At 47.7% G+C, this 20,802-nt stretch overlaps 1 protein-coding gene across 4 annotated transcripts in view; it reads left to right on the top strand.

The window, feature by feature from the left end:
- The window catches only part of DYNC1I1 (dynein cytoplasmic 1 intermediate chain 1), a 792,350-nt gene that overhangs the window by 126,200 nt on the left and 645,348 nt on the right, over nucleotides 1-20,802 (top strand). For 3 of the 4 annotated variants that reach the window (XM_077490750.1, XM_077490749.1, XM_077490747.1), the window contains exon 1: nucleotides 4,424-4,607. The exons of the other annotated variant lie outside the window; for it this stretch is intronic. The gene's annotated coding sequence lies outside the window, so the exon portion shown is untranslated. Of the gene's footprint in view, nucleotides 1-4,423; nucleotides 4,608-20,802 lie in introns of those variants that run through there. 4 annotated transcript variants of the gene reach the window in all.

Here is a 20,802-nt window from a genome sequence, read left to right as displayed (position 1 = left end):
ATGGTCCCTCTCCTTGATCCGAAGAATACGAGGATCCTTCCGCAGACTTTGCAGGATCAGGGAGGCCATGCAGCGTAGGTTATCTGAGGCATTCGGTCCGGAGTCCCCTGGGTCACTAAGGACAACATGATCTGCAGCCACCTCCTCCCAGCCACGTACAAGTCCACGTATTTCTTGGGACTGTAAATCATCCCTAAAAGGCTGATGCTGAGTGCCAGGCTCCACCTCCATGCTGACACAAGCCTCCTCCTCCTCCTTGTCCTGTGTGATGGATGGGACAGCAGGAACACTGTCTGGATAAAGGGGGCCTTGAGAGGCAAGGAAGTCCTCCTCTTCCTGCCTCTGTTCTGCCTCAAGTGCCCTGTCAATTATTCCACGCAGCGTATGCTCTAACGGGTGGACAAGAGGTACAGTGTCACTGATGCATGCACCTGTCACTGCTCACCATCCTCGTGACCTCCTCAAATGGTGACAGGACAGTGCATGCATCCTTGATCATGCCCCACTGGCGTGGTGAGAAAAAACCGAGCTCCCTGACCCTGTCCTGATGCCGTAGTCGCACAGGTACTAATTGATGTCCCTCCGCTGCGTGTGCAGCTGCTGCAGCATGGCCAATGTTGAGTTCCACCTGGTGGGCATGTCACATATAAGGTCGGTTCTTGGGCAGGTTCAACTCCTTTTGGAGCTCAGCCAGCCGAGCACTGGCATTAAATGATCGGCAGAAATTCACACAGACTTTCCTGACCTGCCTCAGGACATCCTGTAAGCCCGAGTACCTGCCCAAGAACTGCTGCACCACCAGGTTAAGGACGTGATCCACACAGGGCACATGAGTCAGTTGTTCCTGTCGGAGGGCGGAGAGGAGGTTGGTGCCATTGTTGCAAACCACCATTCCTGGCTTAAGCTGGCGTGGCATCAACCACCTCGGCCTGCCCCTGCAGAGCTGACAAAATATCTGCCCCAGTGTGGCTCCTGTCCCCCAAACAAACTAGCGCAAGCACGGCATGGCATCTTTTTGCCTGCGTACTTGCGTACCCCCTTGAATGCCTACGGAGCACCCCTGGTTCCGAGGACAGAGCAGTGGAAGAGGCCATGGAGGAAGAAGAAGAGGAGGGGGTGGAGGAGAGAGGTGTGTCACAACCAGCAGTAGCATTTTGGAGGCGTGGTGGCGGAACAACCTCCAACACTACTGCACCTTGTCCTGCACTGTTTCCAGCTGCCAGAAGAGTGACCCAATGGGCCGTGAAAGATAGGTAACATCCCTGTCCATGCCTGCTGGACCATGAGTCAGCGGTAATATGCACCTTACCGCTGACCGCCCAGTGCAGCGAGGCAAGGACATTGCATTCCACATGCCAGTAGAGAGACGGAATTGCCTTCCTTTAGAAAAAGTGGTGTTTGGGGACCTGCCACTGAGGAACCGCACATTGCACAAACACACGGAAGGGGGCCGAGTCTACCAACTGAAAAGGCAGCACTTGAACTGCTAGCAATTTAGCCAAGCTAGCATTCAGCCGCTGAATGGCTGGGAGTGAACTTCTTTCGACGGTCCAGCAGCTGGGCAGGGGAATTTGCCTGCTACAGTCAGACTTGGGTGTACTGCTAGCAGAGTGCCCGCAGGTACTTGGCTGTGACACACCTAATTCTACACCTTCATTCCTCTCAGTGCAGGTTTCAGAGAGGACTGAAGGTCTAGTGGGGTTGGAGATCCCAGCTGATGAGGAGCAAGGAGAGGTCCGCTTTGTTCTTTGGTGTGGGTCTTTAAGGTACGCTTGCCAATGAGTTGCATTGCAGGTCAACATATGTCTGGTCAAGCATGTGGTGCCCAAGCAGCTGATGTTTTGGCCACGCGAGATACGCTTGAGACATATGTTGCAAATAGCAGCGGTGCGATCTGATGCACTGGTCTCAAAAAAGGCCCACACCAAAGAACTTTTAGAATAACGCGCAGAGGCAGCGCCCTGCACAGGCGGAGCTCTGCGATGTGATTCAGTCGGTGTTCTGCCCCTAAGCTGGCCCCCGGAGGGCATCCTGCCTCGTTGGAGATGTGTCTCCTCCTCTCTCCTACCAGGCACCCACGTGGAGTCAGTGACCTCATCGTCCCCTCCCTCTTCATCACTGGAGCAAACCTTGCAGTATGCTGCAGCTGGTGGAACATGACTGCCAGATTGCTGTCCTTCTTGAGCATCCCCTCTCTCTGCGCTCACGCTACTGCCTTCCTCTAGCTGGGTATCATCATCAGAGCCTTCAAAACGCTGGACATCCTCCTGGTTCATGTAACCAACACTGTGCTCAAACAGTTCAGGGGACTCCTCAGGAGGACATGGTGGGTCTAGGGAAGGAGTGACTGATAATGACATTGAGACGAGGGAAGAGGACGCGTTGGCAGATGCTTTGCTAGTACCCTGAGCCTGGGTGAGAGAGGATGAGGAGGATGAAGAGGGCTTGGTCATCCACTCTACCAAGTCTTCGGCATGATGCGGCTCAATGCATCCAGCTGCCGAAAATAAGGACAAGCGTATCCCATGGCCGCGTGCTGATGACGATGCACCGCGTCCACGACCAGCACTGTTGTCTCTAGACACAGAGCCTGCTTGCCCTCTTTTATTGGCTCGTGACTGCCTCTCCTTGTTGGCCCTCCAGACATAGTAATGGCCTGCAGGGAGATGGGAAAACCAGCAGTACACTACACAGTAGTGTATATTGTGCTAGAGGCACACAACACCCATTAACTCCTGCATATGCCTGTATGAGAGAACACCAGCAATAAAGGGTAGATACAGGTGTATACTGTGCTGTGCTGTAGACACACAACACCCACTAACTCCTGCAGATGCCTGTATGAGAGAACACCAGAAATAAAGGGTAGATACAGGTGTACACTGTGCTGGAGGCACACAACACCCACTAACTCCTGCAGATGCCTGTATGAGAGAACACCAGCAATAAAGGGTAGATACAGGTGTATACTGTGCTGGAGGCACACAACACCCACTAACTCCTGCAGATGCCTGTATGAGAGAACACCAGAAATAAAGGGTAGATACAGGTGTACACTGTGCTGGAGGCACACAACACCCACTAACTCCTGCAGATGCCTGTATGAGAGAACACCAGCAATAAAGGGTAGATACAGGTGTATACTGTGCTGGAGGCACACAACACCCACTAACTCCTGCAGATACCTGTATGAGAGAACACCAGAAATAAAGGGTAGATACAGGCGTATACTGTGGTGGAAGCACACAACACCCACTAACTCCTGCAGATGCCTGTATGAGAGAACACCAGCAATAAAGGGTAGATACAGGTGTATACTGTGCTGAAGGCACACAACACCCACTAGCTCCTGCAGATGCCTGAGAAAAGAACACACTGTCCCTGCCTATCTAGCTCTTTCCCTGCACGCCGGAACACACTACACAAGGCCGCCGCGCTGGCGGCCTTATATAGTGTGGGGAGTGTACTAAACCACCCTGAGCTATAATTGGACACAGGCATCCTGCCTGTGGCCAATTATCAATTATTGCTCTCTTCACTACCGGCGCTGTGATTGGCCAAGCATGAGCCAGCAATGCACTGCGATGGCGCAGTGCATTGTGGGCCGTGAGCGCCACACGAATTTGGCGCAAACGGCCCATAACGTTCGGTATTTGCCGAACGTGCAAACAGCCGATGTTCGAGTCGAATACCAAGCTCATCCCTACTCGTAACTAATATCCTCCAGACCCTTTATTAGCTTTGTTGCTCTTCAGTGCCCATCAGTGATGTGAGTCAGTGCCAAGCAGTGTTGCCAATCACTGCCCATCAGTGCTGCCTTTCAGTGCCCATCAGTGCCTGCTCATCCGTGCCCCCCATCAGTGCTACCTATTAGTGCTTCCTCATTATTGTCACCTCATCAATGCCCTTCAGTGCTGCCTCATCAGTGCCCATCAGTCAATGAGAAAAATTGCTTATTTACAAAATGTTCTACCAGAAACTAAGAAAAACTATTTTTTTTTCAAAATTTTCAGTATTATTTTGTTTTTTTAGCAAAAAATAAAAAACCCAGCGGTGATTAAATACCACCAAATGAAAGCTCCATCTGTCTCAAATAAATTATAAAAATTTCATATGGGTACAGCGTTGCATGACTGCGCAATTGTCATTGAAAGTGTGACAGCGCTGAAAGCTGAAAATTTGGCCTGTCCAGGAAGGTGGTAAAAGTGCCTGGTATTGAAGCAGTTAACAGCAAGCCATCTAGCAATGCATGTTGGTACTTGCAGTTCCCCAACAGCTGGAGGGCTGCAGGTTGCCCACACTTGCTAATAGCTGTCTCATTGAGATAAACGTGTGCCCCTTGTGCAAGGAGCTGGCAGATCCAGGGCTCCCCTCCCGAGCAGAAACAAGGGGAGGTGGAGGAGAAGGGGGTGGCTTATGGTCTGATGCTAATGAGACAGAGTCCGGGCCAGCATGATACAGCGGATTCTCAAGCAGCATCATGCAGTAGTTACTGTCAGCATCTCTTCTGCTGTATCAAGAACTCCAGGCTCATTCCTTCCTTCCAGCAGCATTCTCACCCCACCCAACAATCCATCCTAAGAAGCTCCACATAGCAGAGAAGGAAGGTAAATATCACCATGGCAGTGTCACTGTGAATTCTGCATGTAGCAGTGAGTAATGCATGTAAGCCGCTCTGCAGCACCGTATTATAAATTGATGCTTTTATATTTCTATCAGTGCACACTATTTTCACTGCGTTTAACTGTCTGGCTCTTTAATCTTTCTCTGAATGCTGGCTGCGCCCTACTGACCTGCCTATCACCCGGAGCTTACATCCAATAGGAAGGCTTGCTGGGGCGTCAGCATTTTCTTAGTATACTGTATGTGACTCATCACTTGTGGACTTACTGTAAATGTATTTACTGTTACTGTATGGATTGATTTGTATTTTACTAATGACATCTGATTGCTGCTAATTAGTTGTTGATAGTTTGGCCTGTTCTCGTTAGTTTTGTTCTACCATGTAAAATCTGCATAATATACGTAACCAACACTATATACAGTGATTAAACAGGAAAGGAGGTGTCCTTCATAGGCTGTAGACTGTCTGGGCATCACTATAATATGATACAGGTATAAGAGACCTTGTTTCTCCATATAAAGGGACTTTTGGGGATTTGGAGACCTGAGCCTGGAAAAGCGTAACGAATTTGTTACCCCAACATTTCATATTCATAATATGTGTCTGCTGTACCATGTACTTGTATGAGAAAGTCTCCTTTTCTCTCTGTATTGCTCCCTTTGTGTGAAATCCCTGGTGTTCCTGCCAGTCTCTCTGTTTTCATATCAAAAATTGACCACACTAAGTAGGAAGAGCACAGCGTGGTCAGTTCTCTAGCTATGCTGGTAACTAAAACCCCATACACACTATTCGATTTTCTGAAGATTTTTGTCTTCAGATTTACCAAAACCATGTAGTGCAAGTGCCTGCCTGATTGTATACACATTGAAACTTTTAGGGTTTGACCTCAAATCATATGGCTTTGGTAAATCTGAAGACAAAAATCTGCAGAAAGTCTAATGGTGTGTATGGGGTCTAAGCCTGCTCTCCTCCAATGTTCAGACTGACAAACCCCCTCTGCACAGCCAAGTTTTGGGAAGACCAGTGGACTGCTGTTTCTCCTCCCCCCAGCTCTAATGTAGCTGAAAACAGAGGCAATGTAATCACCTTTTTTAAAAAAAAGGGCTTTATAATATTTTTTATATGTATATGTAAGGTAACCGGCAAACTTCTCTGTCATGGCCCACACCAGGGCAAGGAGCTCTAGCCGGAAGGAACTATAGTTATGAGGGTTTCGCTCCGTATCCCGCAGGGACCTACTGGCATAGGCAATCACTCTTTCGTGTCCGTCCTGCATCTGTGACAACACTGCCCCGAGTCCGTAGAGACTACCGTCAGTAGATAAGAAGAATGGTTTGTCAAAATCAGCATAAGCCAAGATGGGGGCCGATGTCAGAGCCTCTTTCAAGGTCAGGAAGGCCTCCTCTTGCTTCTGTCCCCAGGGAACACTTTGACTCTTGGATTGCCCAGCAGTTCCTCTCAAAATCTCATTCAGAGGGCCCGCTATCTTTGCATAGTCTTTGATGAACCGCCGGTAGTAACCAGTCAGACCAAGGAAGGCCTTCAACTCACGCAGCGTTCTAGGCTCCGGCCATTGTTGAATGGCAGCCACTTTATTTTGGGATGGCAGCACCCCGTCTTTGGACACCGTATGGCCTAAGTACTCGATCTCCTTCTTGAAGAGATGACACTTCTTTGGCTTTATCTTCAGGCCATGGGCCCGCAGTCGCTCAAGTACCTGTCCTAATCGGGCCAAGTGTTCTTCAAAAGTAGCAGAGTACACTATAATATCATCCAAGTATATCAGGGTAGCTTCAAAATTTAGATCTCCCAGACATTTTTCCATCAGCCTCTGAAAGGTTCCTGGGGCATTAGACAGCCCAAATGGCATCCTATTAAATTCAAACAGACCCATGGGAAGTATGAATGCTGTCTTTTCCTTGTCTTGTTCAGCCACCGGTACCTGCCAGTATCCACTTGCTAAATCCAAGGTGGAGAAGTATTTAGCCCGCCCTAGGGCTGTTAGGGACTCTTCGATGCGAGGCAGAGGATATGAGTCCCGCACTGTGCACGCATTCAATCTCCGGTAATCCACACAAAATCGAATGGTGCCATCCTTCTTCTTGACAAGCACCACTGGGGCTGCCCAGGGACTTTGACTACCCCGAACCACTCCTGAATCGATCATCTGTTTCAGCAATGTCTTCACCTCTTGATACAACTTGGGTGGAATCTGTCGATATCTCTCTCGGCTTGGGGGAGTGTCCCCCGTCGGTATCTCATGGGTGATAGCATCTGTGCAACCAAAGTCATTGGCATTGCGGGCAAACGCAGCTTGATTCTCCCACAGCATGGTTTCAACTGCTCGTAAATGATCCGGACTTAGAGCTTTCACATCTATCTCCATTTGTTCCAAGATGACTGTCCCATTCCATTCTGGGGTCGGTGCCTCTGCAGGCTTTGCAGTAACTGCCAAGGTCCAAGCAGAATTGCCTATCGGAGCTAGAGTCACTTCTCCCTGACTCAGCACTTCTCCCCGATGTAGGTACACGCGAGCCAGTTCCACTCCTGGCACCAGAGAGACTTCCCGTTGTCCAACGTTTACAGCTCTTATGGGTACTCGTCCATTTTGGACTACTGCCAGTGTCCGGGCCACTAGGACATCCTGACCTAACTCTCCCAGGCCTGCAGGCTCAATGATCACCTCCATACCTTCAAGGTTGCGGGAGGTTCCCACGGGCAAAGTCAGTATAGTCTCCCGATCAGGAGGGAGGGTAAGGGTAGCCCTTCCCGGCACTCGAATATTTCCTACAGACTGATGTACTGGGACACTCTTCTGTGTCCCACAAAACCGGATTAACCGTTGAAATGCCTTTTGCGTTGGTTTGTGTGGAGTGGCATTCTTCCAATAGCCCGGCCCCCTTTTAGTGAACATAATTTGATCCAACTCTCGCAGGATATTCATGCCCATTATCACCGGTACATCTTCTTTGAAGGTTTCAGGGACCAGCAGGATACCTTTTTTTCCAACTTCCTGTCCACACAGACGTACATTCATCCATACGACACCTGTGACAGGGATTTGTTGCTGGTTAGCTGCTGTGACCCGGATCAATGTCCCCTGTTCTGGCTTGGCCAGTGCTTGAAAGTAACGGTTGAAATATGACTGAGGCATGGTCGTTACCTGTGATCCGGTGTCCACTAAACAGTTGACTGGAATGCCTTCAAACTCGGCTCTTATGGTGGGACATCCTGCAACCAGGTGTTCGGAGCTGTGCTGAGTGGCCTGACACTCTACTTCCCCCGCAGTGTGCCTCATTACTGCGGGGGCCTGAAGTTTAACGCCGGCTCTGGGCGTCTAGGCAGGTCCCTCCGGCATTCTCTAGCGAAGTGTCCTTTTTCTCCACACCGCCAGCACTGAGCCTCTCTGCGTTGTTCTCTCTGTCTGTGTGCGGGAGGCGCCCGTAGGCCTGGACTGGCCGAGCTCACTGGAGGATATTGAGGGACTCGGTAGGTGGGAATACGTGGGTAAGGATGCTCTGGTGCAGGAACCATCGAGGCAGTCTGATAAGGTTGTTGTTGCCCCAGATATGCAACCTCAGGGGGGTAGCTCAAATCCATCCGTCTCTCTATTTGCGTCAACTTCTCATGCATGAGACCCAGGGAGCTTTGTAGGTCCTGCACCACTCTAACCAGGACCTCTTCATTCTTCGCAACCCCGAGGGAGGCGGTCTGGGTCCGTATCACTCCAGAGGCATAAATTTCTTCTTTACTTCGCTCCACGGCCTCAGCCAATATTTGCCGAAAATTCAGTGTAGGGTCCACTCTGACTCGTTCCCGTAGGGCTTGTCTCAGGTGAGAGCTGTAGAGTCCCAGGATCAATTGTTCCCTCAGTATCCGGTCTGCGGATCCCATGGCGGTTATCCCGTCTGCCTCTTTTTTCTGTATCTCAGCCAGTACTTCCTGTAGAGCCGTTGCATATTGTGAGACCCCTTCATTTTCCTGCTGTACCCGGTAGAAGAACTTTGCCCGGAGGTGGCCCGCACTAGCTGTTTCACCGTATATTTCTTCTAGAAAGCGCACAATCTCTTTCAAGGTACTGCGCGTAGCTTCCGGTTGTAAGCAAACAGTTTTCCGCGCTTCACCCTCCAGGGCAGCCAAAGCAATTTCCACCTGTAGCTCTGGGCTGACATTGTAAATTCTAGCAACGCTCTGTAATCTCGTCACCCAGTCTGACAGTGACATGTTCTGGCCATCAAATTTTGGCAACAAGTTAAAAAGCATGCCCATAGGGAGGGTCCTTGTAGGGGTTCCACCATTACCTAAGGCATTCACATCAACATCAGGTACGTTGCCTTCAGCCGCCTCCATCTCTGTAACCGTACCCTGCTCGCAGCGCCACTTGTAGCGGTCAGAGGTATAGGAGACCGCAATGCAGGTTTCAAGTACGGGACAGCAGACAAGGAGGCTGAAACAAAAACCGGCTTTATTAAACAGTAAGATATAATGGCCGGAGGAGGAGGATAACAGTATTAACAATTCACAGTAGTTTACAGTAAGGCTAACTGGAATGTGGTACACAAAATGGCTTTCCCGCCAACACATGCACAGTGATACAGGCTACCCTCTTCTAATATGTCCTGCCTGATTCCCGCTTATCGGGACACGTTTCTACAACGTACTATCTCAGTAGGGACTGTACTATTCCCTATCACAATCCAGCACCGGTGCTCACTCACAGTTTGTTAGACAGCTGGAGGGTCCCTTGTCTTGGCCTCCTTCATGAGGCAGGTGAAGTCCAGTTCCTAGTGCTGCAGCTTGCCCGTCTGGGACGGATGGATGAACACAGATGCGGCCCAAAATCACCACAGCTCTCTCTCTCTGCCCGAGGTGCCCGATCTTTAGCTGGATACTGCGACTCTTTATCCACACAAAGTCTCCCTCTCCTCAGGACAGACTTGACTTTTCCTCAGCTCCGCACAGGAATTCCTCAGCTGCCCACACACTCCTCACAGATCTCTCTCACTGCCACTTCCTGTTTCCTCTCCTCTGAAGGGTCGGCAGCAACAGTGACATCTTGTGGCTAAACTGGAAATAGCAGGCTGTATATATTATAGATGGAACACAGTGCAATATAGTTCAGTAATCCTAGGGGCTGACCCCTACATATACACAAATTTTTTGTTTTTCATTTCCCCTTTCAGAAGGGTTGGCTCCGTCCAGCGGATCCGCCTGTTCAGCAGGGAATCTCTCCACTGATACCCCACTGAGCAGGCGGAGGACAGGTCTGTGTCCGCTCCGCTATGCAGAGAGCGGACATGGACACAGCCCACTGTTCTCTATGGAGCGGTCGAATGGAAATGGACTACCTGTCTGTTTCCATCCAACTGTCATCCAATCCGATATGCTGAACAGATGGGAAACGGATTCCCATTCATCTGTTTTTAATGGACTGGATCAGATCAGGTGCCGGTGGGTATCTGCTGCTCCATATAAAACAACGGGTGGTCCTATTGGGTTCACCGATTGGTCCGCTGGTGTAATAGGGGCCTTAATCTGAATGCATAGCTGCCAACTGTCCCTGATTTGGAGCAATGTCCCTCTGTCCCTCACTCCTCCTCATTTGTTCCTCATTTTGGTCTGATCTATATAGATGTGTATAAAATGCACTTTTTATCTATCAAAAAGTGTTTTCCAGCGCTAAACCTTTCATCTGATTTCTAAATTACTGCATTTGTAAATTCCAAAAGTCAATATAAAGGAATAGTAGTGGTAAAAAAAAGCACTTGTGGGTTTAGCCAATCTTGTTTTTTTCTACAATTCTGCTTTAAGGGGTGTGGCAAGGGGCGTGCCCTATGACTGCATACTTTTTCTGATATGTTTCCCTCATTCCCATCTCAAAATGTTGGGAGGTATGTGAATGGGTTCTTTTACAAGGTGAGGGTTTATGTATACTTTAAATTATAAATCAAAATATACCTCTGGTGTTCCTCAAACTGCTTTCAATTGTCTTAATCCATCCATGCTCAGGACAGTAAATGTTGAGAAATGTGCTGTGATGTTGTCTCTCTGCTCATTTACAGATAGATACCATGTACAGTACTTATTGGGACTTGTAGTTTTAAAAGAGCTGGAGGGCCGAGGTTGCCAACCCCTTTCCTAATGCATAGAATGTATTAAGATAAAAAAAAACTGGCTTTAGAATTACTTCAACTGATTGCCGCCCTCCCACCGTCAAATGACAGCGGGGCAGTGCGGCTCTTGTTCTGGGACGCCTTCATATGACGGCGTCCCAGAATGGCCGTGCCTAGTTGCTAGGAAACGGCACAACCCTGATCTGTGTAAAGAGCCACGTTTGCGGCTCTTTAACCATGTGATCGGCTGTGTCCAATCACAGCCAGTCACATGTAAACACGGAGATGCCGGTAATCGGCTCTCCTCACCTCACACTGACAGAGTGTGTGGCGAGGAGAGCCGATCAGTGGCATCTCCTCACAGGGAAATATCTAGGAATCTAATCAGGGCACTGATCATTAGTGCCCTGATTACAATAAAGAAATATAGTGTCACAATACAGTGCCCACCAGTGGCAGAAAGCAGTGCCCACAAGTGCCACCAATCAGTGCCCATTAGCCATGTCAGTCAGTGCTGGCAATCATTACTGTCCATCAATGCCCATCAGTGCCCATCTATACTGCCTATCCATGCCCACCAGTGCTGCCTATCAGTGCCCGCCACTCCTGCCTATCAGTGCCACCTATTAGTGCTCATCAGTGCCACATATCAGTGCCCATAAGTGTGGCATATTAGTGCCTCCTCATCAGTGCCACCTAATCAGTGCCCATAAGTGCCACATCATCAATGCCCACCAGTTCAGCCTATCAGTGCCCATCGGTGTCGCCTTATCTGTGCACATCAGTGAAGGCGAAAAATTACTTAGTTACAAAATTTACTGGCAGAATAAAAGTAAAAAACATTTTTTTTTCACAATTTCTGGTCTTTTTTTTTTTTGTAAAAAATAAAAAACCCAGCAGTCATTAAATACCACCAAAAGAAAGCTCTATTTGTGTGAAGAAAATGTGTTTGGGTACCATGTAGCAATTGTAATTCAAAGTTCGACAGCGCTGAAAGCTGAAAAATGGCCTGGGCAGGAAGGGGGTGTTAGTGCCTGGTAGGCAAGTGGTTAAGGAGTAGCATTGCAAATCAATCAAGCTTTGCTACATAGCACAGGGAGCTGGTTGACAGGAGGGAGGATTACAAGGTTGACCTCCTCAGCTTGTTTCTGTTCCTTCACTATCCAATCACAGGCTGAATGGTCCTTGACCAAGCTGTATTGTTTTAAATGGAGTAAAGAATCTTATTTTTTTTTTCTTTTGCAGTTTTGTTGAATTTAAGGTAAATGGTAAATTTTCTCAAACCCCTAATAGGTTAGTTCAAAGGTTAGTTTTGTCCAATCAATTCTCTAATCAGTTCTCTAAAACTATACTTTTGATTTCATCCCAGGAGAGAGTGAGCATATTTGAACATTAAAAATGTATGTAATCAATTGATTACCATTGATATGCTGAGGATTAAATGTTAATCTCGAACGACCTTTAATAAGCATTAAATAAGCATAAAGGAAAAACAGATGAATAGTTAAATGTAGTTATAATTACTAATTTCTACTTTAATAAACATGCACTGATTTTTTTAAACTGGAATTGTGACACAGTGAATTGAACACTAGTATATCCACAAACACCTGAGAGATAGGAAAGCATAACAGTGATGAAGAAATATCGCAGGGTCCATGACAGATTATCACTCGTATACATATTTTGCTGCAGTTGGACTTTCTGGCGGTGGCTGAATCTCTATTTAAGCCGCTAATCATATCTCATGAAACCAGGCTGTGAAATGGAGAGTAGAAATAATTACAGAACCTATTCAGAAACAGATTATCAATAAGGTGACAAATCCTGGATTAATTTCAGCTAAATTTCAGTTGGCACTGAACAGCTCTCTAAGTTGTCATATTCTTTAGAAGCTTCACAAGCGTCAGTAAATTTACTTTAGCCAAGAAGGGACTAGAATTTTACGGTGTTCCCATTTTCCAAGGGCAACAGAAATGTTCCATTTGGAAGAAAGTCCTTTTATTGTCTTCGCATATACAGTAGGTCTCTAAGGCAGTGGTCATCAACCCTGTCCTCAGGGCCCACTAACAGGCCAGGTTTTATATATTACCTTGGGGAGATAGACTAGAATACTGCAATCACTGAGCAGCAAATTACCTTGCCTGTTAGTGGGCCCTGAGCACAGGGTTGATGACCACTACTCTAAGGCACCAAAGATATTTCCACTTCAAATCTGGGCCCTGCTAAAGACTTCTCTATGACTGTATTTACATGAAGACATTCGAGACCCTGTGTCTAGGGCTGAAGGATAATGCCTTTTACTAACCATGTTCAGATGCACACGCATCCCTCAATAACTCCTTTTTCTACGACTCCCTGGGTTCCAGAGACGTTAACTTCCCTCCCTTAGCAGTTCAAAGAGGCTATACCTGATGAGGCAGATGTACAGTAGATATAAAAATTGACATATCCCTGTTAAAATGTCAGGGTTCTGTGATGTAAAAAAGCGAGACCAAGATAAATCATTTCAGAACTTCTTCCACTAAAGGCCCATACACACGATCAGACTTTTTGACAACAAATATGCAAATTTGCTGTTTTGGAGCAACATCCGACCGTGTGTACGCTCCATCGGACAAACTTTTTTGGTTTTCATCAGACTTTTGTTGACTGTGCGAACGGACAAACTTTCTGGCAACAAAAGTCCGATGGAGCAAAGTCTGATCGTGTGTACAGAAAACCATAGGACTTTTGTACAAAGTACAAACAGGCATGCTCAGAACCAATGCAAAAGATCAGACAACAATACAGAAGTTGACCAAAGGTGGCGGTAAAGAGCAGAAAAACCACATGATTTGGTGAAAGTTGGCTGAAAAAGTCCTGCTGTGTATATACTAGAGGCCAGCCACTTCCACCTGGTGGTTTTTATAACCTCTCCTCTAAGCGTGGCTCCACCCCAGGCCCTATCAGGGAGCCCTATATTAACCTGTGCACTGCAGGCCATCAGTGCTGATCAACCATTGTGTATTCCTTTGTGTGTTAGCTTCCTGTTTCCTGCCGTGTGCTCTTCTACTGTTTTCCGTTACCGACTTTGGTGTGTTTTTGACTATCCCTGTTTGCCTGTGATCCTGACCTTTTGGCGTGTCCCCGACTATTCTTGTCTGCTTGTGGCCCCGACCTTGGCTTGGTCCCTCACCATCCCTATCCTCCTGTTGCTTACTGTGGGTGTGAGCTGGGGGACCCTGGGGGTCGCGACCTGGAGCCAGTTGCAGCCAAGTCCATCCTCACCACTGGAGGCGCTGGTGAACACCTGCTGGCTCTTAGACTCCGCGCCCCAGGGAATCTTACGCTCTAACCCCAGTGGGATCTGTCCCCTGTCTGCAGCAGTCAGCCGTAGGGTCCACAACCTTGCGGTGAACTCCTGATCCCTACGGTGTGCATCTGTCACCTCGCCTCAAGGTGACCTGACAATGGCACATCTGGTCTTGACAATATTTGCCCACTCTTCTTTGCAAAAACACTCCAAATTTGTCAGATTGCAAGGGCATTTTCTATGCACAGCCCTCTTCAGATCACCACACAGATTTTCGATGAGATTCAGGTTTGGGCTCTGGCTGGGCCATTCCAAAACTTTAATCTTCTTCTGGTGAAGCCATTCCTTTGTTGATTTGGAAGTATGCTTTGGGTCGATGCCATGCCGAAAGATGATGTTCCTCTTCATGTTCAGCTTTCTAGCAGAGGCCTGAAGGTTTTGTGCCAATATTGACTGGTATTTGGAACGGTTCATAATTCCCTCTACCTTGACTAAGGCCCCTGTTCCAGCTGAAGAAAAACAGCCCCAAAAGCATGATGCTGCCACCACCATGCTTCACTTTGGGTATGGTGTTCTTTTGGTGATGTGCAGTGTTGTTTTTGCTCCAAACATATCTTTTAGAATTATGGTGAAAAAGTTCAACCTTAGACCATAACACATTTTCCCACATGCTTTCTGGAGACTTCAGATGTGTTTTTTGCAAAATTTAGCCAGGTTTGGATAATTTTCTTCATAAGAAAAGGCTTCTGTCTTGCCACTCTACCCCATAGCCCAGACATTTGAAAAATATGGGAGATTGTTTTCACATGTACCACACAGCCTGTACTTGCCAGATATTCTTGCAGCTCCTTTAATGTAGCTGTAGGCCTCTTGGCAGCCTCCCTGACCAGTTTTCTTCTCGTCTTTTCATCAATTTTGGAGGGACGTCCAGTTCTTGGTAATTTCACTGTTGTGCTGTATTTTCTCCACTTGATGATGACTGTCTTCACTGTGTTCCATGATATATCTAATGCCTTGGAAATTCTTTTGTACCCTTCTCCTGACTGATACCTTTTAACACGGAGAGACCTCTGATGCTTTGGAAGCTCTCTGCGGACCATGGCTTTTGCTGTAGGATATGACTAAGAAAATGTGAGGAAAGACCTACTAGAACAGCTGAACTTTATTTGGGGTTAACCAGAGACACTTTAAATGATGGCAGGTGTGTACAGACTCCTATTTAACATTAATTTGAATGTGATTGCTTAATTCTGAACACAGTTACACCCCCACAGTTCTGAACACAGTTACACAGTTATAAGTGGATATGCACACTTATGCAACCACATTATTAAATTTTTTTATTTTTACTTCCCCCCTAAAAGATTTCAGTTTATTTTTCACTTGAGTTATGCAGTTTATAGGTCACATCAAATCTGGAAAAAGTTCTGAAATTATTTATCTATGTCTCATTTTATTTACATCAGAGCAACCTGACATTTTAACAGCAGTGTGTAGACTTTGTATATCCACTGTAGCTGAGCTGTGATCTGCAGCCAGGTTAAAGGAACTTCACTGTTCGAACTGGTGCATAGGCAGTCGGACCAGAGCCTAATGGCGTGTACCTTCTCTGGGAGACTTGGGTACTTTGGCCATACCATGTCCCAGCAGACATGTTCAGGCTCAGACACACCCATGGCCATCATAAGTGGGAAACTTCTAGACCCTCCTGCATCTGAACAGATAGCTCCATGGGAGGTGGTTATGTTGAAAATGATGACTTAGCTTCAGAAAATTTTATCTGCATTTAAAGAGGTTGTAAACCTCCATGTATACTTTATACCTATAGGTATGCCTAGAATAAGGCTTACCGTATATACTCGAGTATAGGCCGACCCGAATATAAGCCGAGGTCCCCAATTTACCCCCAAAAAACTGGAAAAAATTATTGACTCGTGTATAAGCCGAGGGTGAGACATGCCTGTCCATCCCTGTGTGTCGTCCATCCCTGTGTGTGTCCATGCATCCGTGTGTGTGTGTGTCCATGCATCCGTGTGTGTGTGTGTGTGTGTCCATGCATCCGTGTGTGTGTGTGTCCATGCATCCGTGTGTGTGTGTGTCCATCCATCCCTGTGTGTGTGCATGCATCCGTGTGTGTGTGTGTGTGTGTGTGTGTGTGTCCATGCATCCGTGTGTGTCCATCCATCCCTGTGTGTGCATGCATCCTGTGTGTGTGTGTGTGTGTGTGTGTGTGTGTGTGTGTGTGTGTGTGTCCGTGCAGCCTACCTGTGTCCAGCCTGCCTGTGTCCGTCCAGCCTGTGTCCGTCCAGCCTGTGTCCGTCCCGGCCTGCGTCCCGTCCCGGCCTGCGTCCCGTCCCGGCCTGCGTCCCGGCCTGCGTCCCGTCCCGGCCTGCGTCCCGGCCCGTCCCGCAGCTCTTCGTCGGTGGCCATTCTAGGATTCAAAAGCCGCGCCTCCGTCGGTGATAGGCGGAACACTCAATTTCCCACTGACTGCTGGGAAATTGAGTGTTCCGCCTATCGGATGTCCGTGATAGGCGGAACACTCAATTTCCCAGCAGTCAGTGGTCCGCCTATCATGGACGTCCGCTCATCCTCATACTACGGACGAGGATGAGAGGACGTCCGTGATAGGTGGAACACAGACTGCTGGGAAATTCAGTGTTCCGCCTATCACAGGCGAAGGCGGAGACGGAGGCGCGGCCTTTGAATCCTAGAATGGCCGCTGTCTGTCTGCTCGACACGCTGATCGGGCAGACAGACAGCGATGACTCGAGTATAAGCCGAGGGGGGCACTTTCAGCCTCAAAAAAGAGGCTGAAAATCTCGGCTTATACTCGAGTATATACGGTACTTATAGGCACTGTTAATATATCCTAACCATGCGCCGTTTAGAAGATGTTTACTGTATACTGCGTCGATAATGTCATCGGCACATGCGCTCTGAAGAAATGGACACCCGCGCCGTATCTTCACAAAACCGTGCCATGACCAGCAGCTCCCGCACGCATGCGTGGGAATGACGTCACACGGCTCCAGACAGTCACAGAGATGGAGTCCACAGCCCCAGAAGGAATATGGGCAAAGATGGATGAGGCCTGCAGCGGGGATAATGCGGGCTTCGTTTGCAGGTAAGTGTCACATAATATTCTAACATGGCATGCATGCCTTTTTTGGGAAGAAAAAATAAGACTTTTTTTCAAGAGTTTACTTCCTCTTTAACTGCAGACTGGAATACTTTTCCAAGAGGCAAGGGGAATGGCCCTTTGTGGAGAAAAGGCAGGCAAGGTCACTATCTCCATGCTGGAGCTGTTGTTGAGTTGGACTATCTCCAGAGAGACCACCAATAACACACAGTGAAATAAAGCTTTTAAACTAGAACACCCTGCTGTACGGAGTCAAGAAGTGGGGCGAAGAGAAACAACTCTCCATCCAAGAACCGAGCTATGGGTGAAGACGCTAATGAAAAATGCCTTAGAGCAAGCCTCAAGTGAGTACCTCTCAGGGGACATTGCACCATATCTTAGACATTCTCCTAGAATGCACTCTAGACTAGTTATAGTGTTTTTTTCATTGCAGTTAATATTTATATGCACTGTTTATTTTTGACATTGCTGAGATTGTTCTTGGAGCCGAGAACCCAAATTACCTAGCATCTCCTTTGGGGTAGAGCAATACTAGTGTAACATTTAAGCTTACGACCCTCTTTTTGAACCTTTTCCAAACAGTAAAGAGTCACGAGTATGACCATTGGCTTTCTGATAGGCGTTCTTTAGGCACTTTTTAATAGCCTGTCTCTTAGGGCTTTTGCTTCTCTTCGAAAAGTGTTTTTTTTGTAAGCATTTTTGTTTCACTAGTAAGTACTGACTGTATGGAATAGACTTAGATATGAGAAATGGAAGGGAGCTGCTAACTTGTAAAATTGTATTACCCACTGTTGATTTGCAGTAAAGCTCACTAGCAAGAGTGCAATCTTCCCTTTTCTGTATTTAAAAATCTAAGAAAGATCTTTTGTTGTTGACAAGCCATTGTGAATCCTAAATTAAAGGCGTTCATGTTCAAATGATTAATTAATTCATCCAATAAGGCTCTATCCTTTTCCAATATTATGAAAATATCATCAATATATCTATGCCATATCACCACATGGCTAGGAAATCTCAACATGTAATTATCCAAGAGCAGTTGGCATTCCCACCCTTCCAGGTACATGCTTGCATACGGTGGAGCACAACTAATCTAGCAGGGAATGGAACCAAACACTGCAGTCTAGTAGTTGATCAACATCGTGGCTATTAACGGTAAATCTGCAAAGTGCTATCAGCACTTAGCTTAGTTTCACACTGAAACCCAGAGAACTGGAATTAGCCTACGGAAGCATATTAATAGTATCCAAGTTTTGTGATGCACTGGACCTTAGGAAAATTAAGTTCATTAAGGATACCTGAAATACAATAACATCTCTTGCACTGTGCTAATTGATATCATAAAGCCATCTATATTGATAACCTGATATTGTAAAGCCATTTAGGCGATCTATATTGATAACCTGGGTTATATGACCTGTAAATATCCCCTCTTAAACTCACAATTCATATCAAATGATATGATAAAGCTATGTTCATAACAAGCATCTAGTTAAAAGTATTAGTATTAATAAAGTTTGGTTCCACTAACGCTTAGGCCATTGTATACAGGAGGTGGTATACAGTCAAGCAAGATGTGCTTTAACTGAAGACTTTCAGCTTTAATTTGAGGGTATTTACATCCACATCAGGTGAACGGTGTAGGAATTACAACAGTTTGTATATGTGCCTCTCACTTTTTAAGGGACCAAAAGTAATGGGACAGATTAACAATCACCCATCAAACTTTCACTTTTTAATACTTGGTTGCAAATGCTTTGCAGCCAATTACAGCCTGAAGTCTGGAACGCATAGACATCACCAGAGGCTGGGTTTCATCACTGGTGATGCTCTGCCAGGCCTCTACTGCAACTGTCTTCAGTTCCTGCTTGTTCTTGGGGCATTTTCCCTTCAGTTTTGTCTTCAGCAAGTGAAATGCATGCTCAATCGGATTCAGGTCAGGTGATTGACTTGGCCATTGCATAACATTCCATTTCTTTCCCTTGAAAAACTCTTTGGTTGCTTTCGCAGTATGCTTCCGGTCATTGTCCTTCTGCATTATGAAGCGTGTCCAATGAGTTCTGAAGCATTTTACCCGAATATGAGCAGATAATATTGCCCGAAACACTTCAGAATTCACCCTGCTGCTTTAGTCAACAGTCACATCATCAATAAATACAACAGAACCAGTTCCATTGGCAGCCATACTTGCCCACGCCATGACACTACCACCACCATGCTTCACTGATGAGGTGGCATGCTTTGGATCATGAGCAGTTCCTTTTCTTCTCCATACTCTTCTCTTCCGATCACTCTGGTACAAGTTGATCTTGGTCTCATCTGTCCATAGGATGTTGTTCCAGAACTGTGAAGTCTTTTTTAGATGTTGTTTGGCAAACTCTAATCTGGCCTTCCTGTTTTTAGGCTCACCAATGGTTTACATCTTGTGGTGAACCCTCTGTATTCACTCTGGTGAAGTCTTCTCTTGATTGTTGACTTTTACACACGTAGCCGACTATCCGGCGGACTTAGTCTGGCGGACTTCCCGCCGGACTGTCCGTCCGACTTTCCGAACGAGCTACTTGCCCACACACGGCACTTTTTCAGCGGACTAATACGGTGTACTAAGTCCGCCGTACTACCCACCATACTTTTGAAATGAACGGACTCGCCCACACACGCGGAGGAAAGTCCGCTCATTTCGAGCAGTCTCCAGGTAGGCGGGGCCCGCGAAGGAGACGTCGCTGACCCCACCACCTGGTATGGACTTAAAGGGGAACCCCAACGCCGAAAAAAATCTGCGTGGGGGTCCCCCCAGGTCCACATCAGACCCTTGTCCGAGCATGCTACCTGGCCGGCCAGGAAAGGGGGGGAACGAGCGAGCGCCCCCCCCTCCTGAGCTGTACCAGGCCGCGTGCCCCCCCACCCCAAAGCACCTTGTCCCCATGTTGATGAGGACAAGGGCCTCTTCCCGACAACCCTGGCCGTTGGTTGTCGGGGTCTGCGGGTGGGGGGCTTATCGGAATTTAATAAGGGGGCCCCCGGATACCGGCCCCCCACCCTATGTGAATGAGTATGGGGTACAATGTACCCCTACCTAGTCACCTGTGAAAAAAAAGTACAAAAAAAAAACAACACAGGGTAAAAATAGTTTATTGCACAGCTCCGGGGGTCTTCCGTCTTCGGGGGTCTTCTCGCCGGACTCCTCCGCTATCTTCTTGAAGCTCTTTTACTAGCGGAGGAGCCCAGCTTTCTTCCTCGCCGCTGCCCTCTTCTTCCGACTTCGGGGGTCTTGTCCCCCTTATTAAAGGGGGCTCCCGGATTCCGATAAGCCCCCCCGCCCGCAGACCCCGACAACCCTGGCCCTTGTCCTCGTCAACATGGGGACAAGGTGCTTTGGGCTGGGGGGGCTGCGCGGCCCCCCTTCCCCAAGGCATCCCCCATGTTGAGGGCACGCGGCCTGGTACGGCTCAGGAGGGGGGGGCGCTCGCTCATCCCCCCCTTTCCTGGCCGGCCGGGTAGCATGCTCGGACAAGGGTCTGATGTAGACTTGGGGGGGACCCCCACGCCGATTTTTTTCCGCCGTTGGGGTTCCCCTTTAAGTCCATACCAGGTGGCGGGGCCAGCGACGCATCCTTCGCGGGCCCCG

This window comes from Lithobates pipiens, unplaced genomic scaffold (genome assembly GCF_037356315.1).
Source record: "Lithobates pipiens isolate NorthernLeopardFrog02 unplaced genomic scaffold, aLitPip1_a1.2 Scaffold_19, whole genome shotgun sequence".
NCBI lineage: Eukaryota > Metazoa > Chordata > Amphibia > Anura > Ranidae > Lithobates > Lithobates pipiens.
This window is presented reverse-complemented; position numbering and strand designations above follow the sequence as displayed.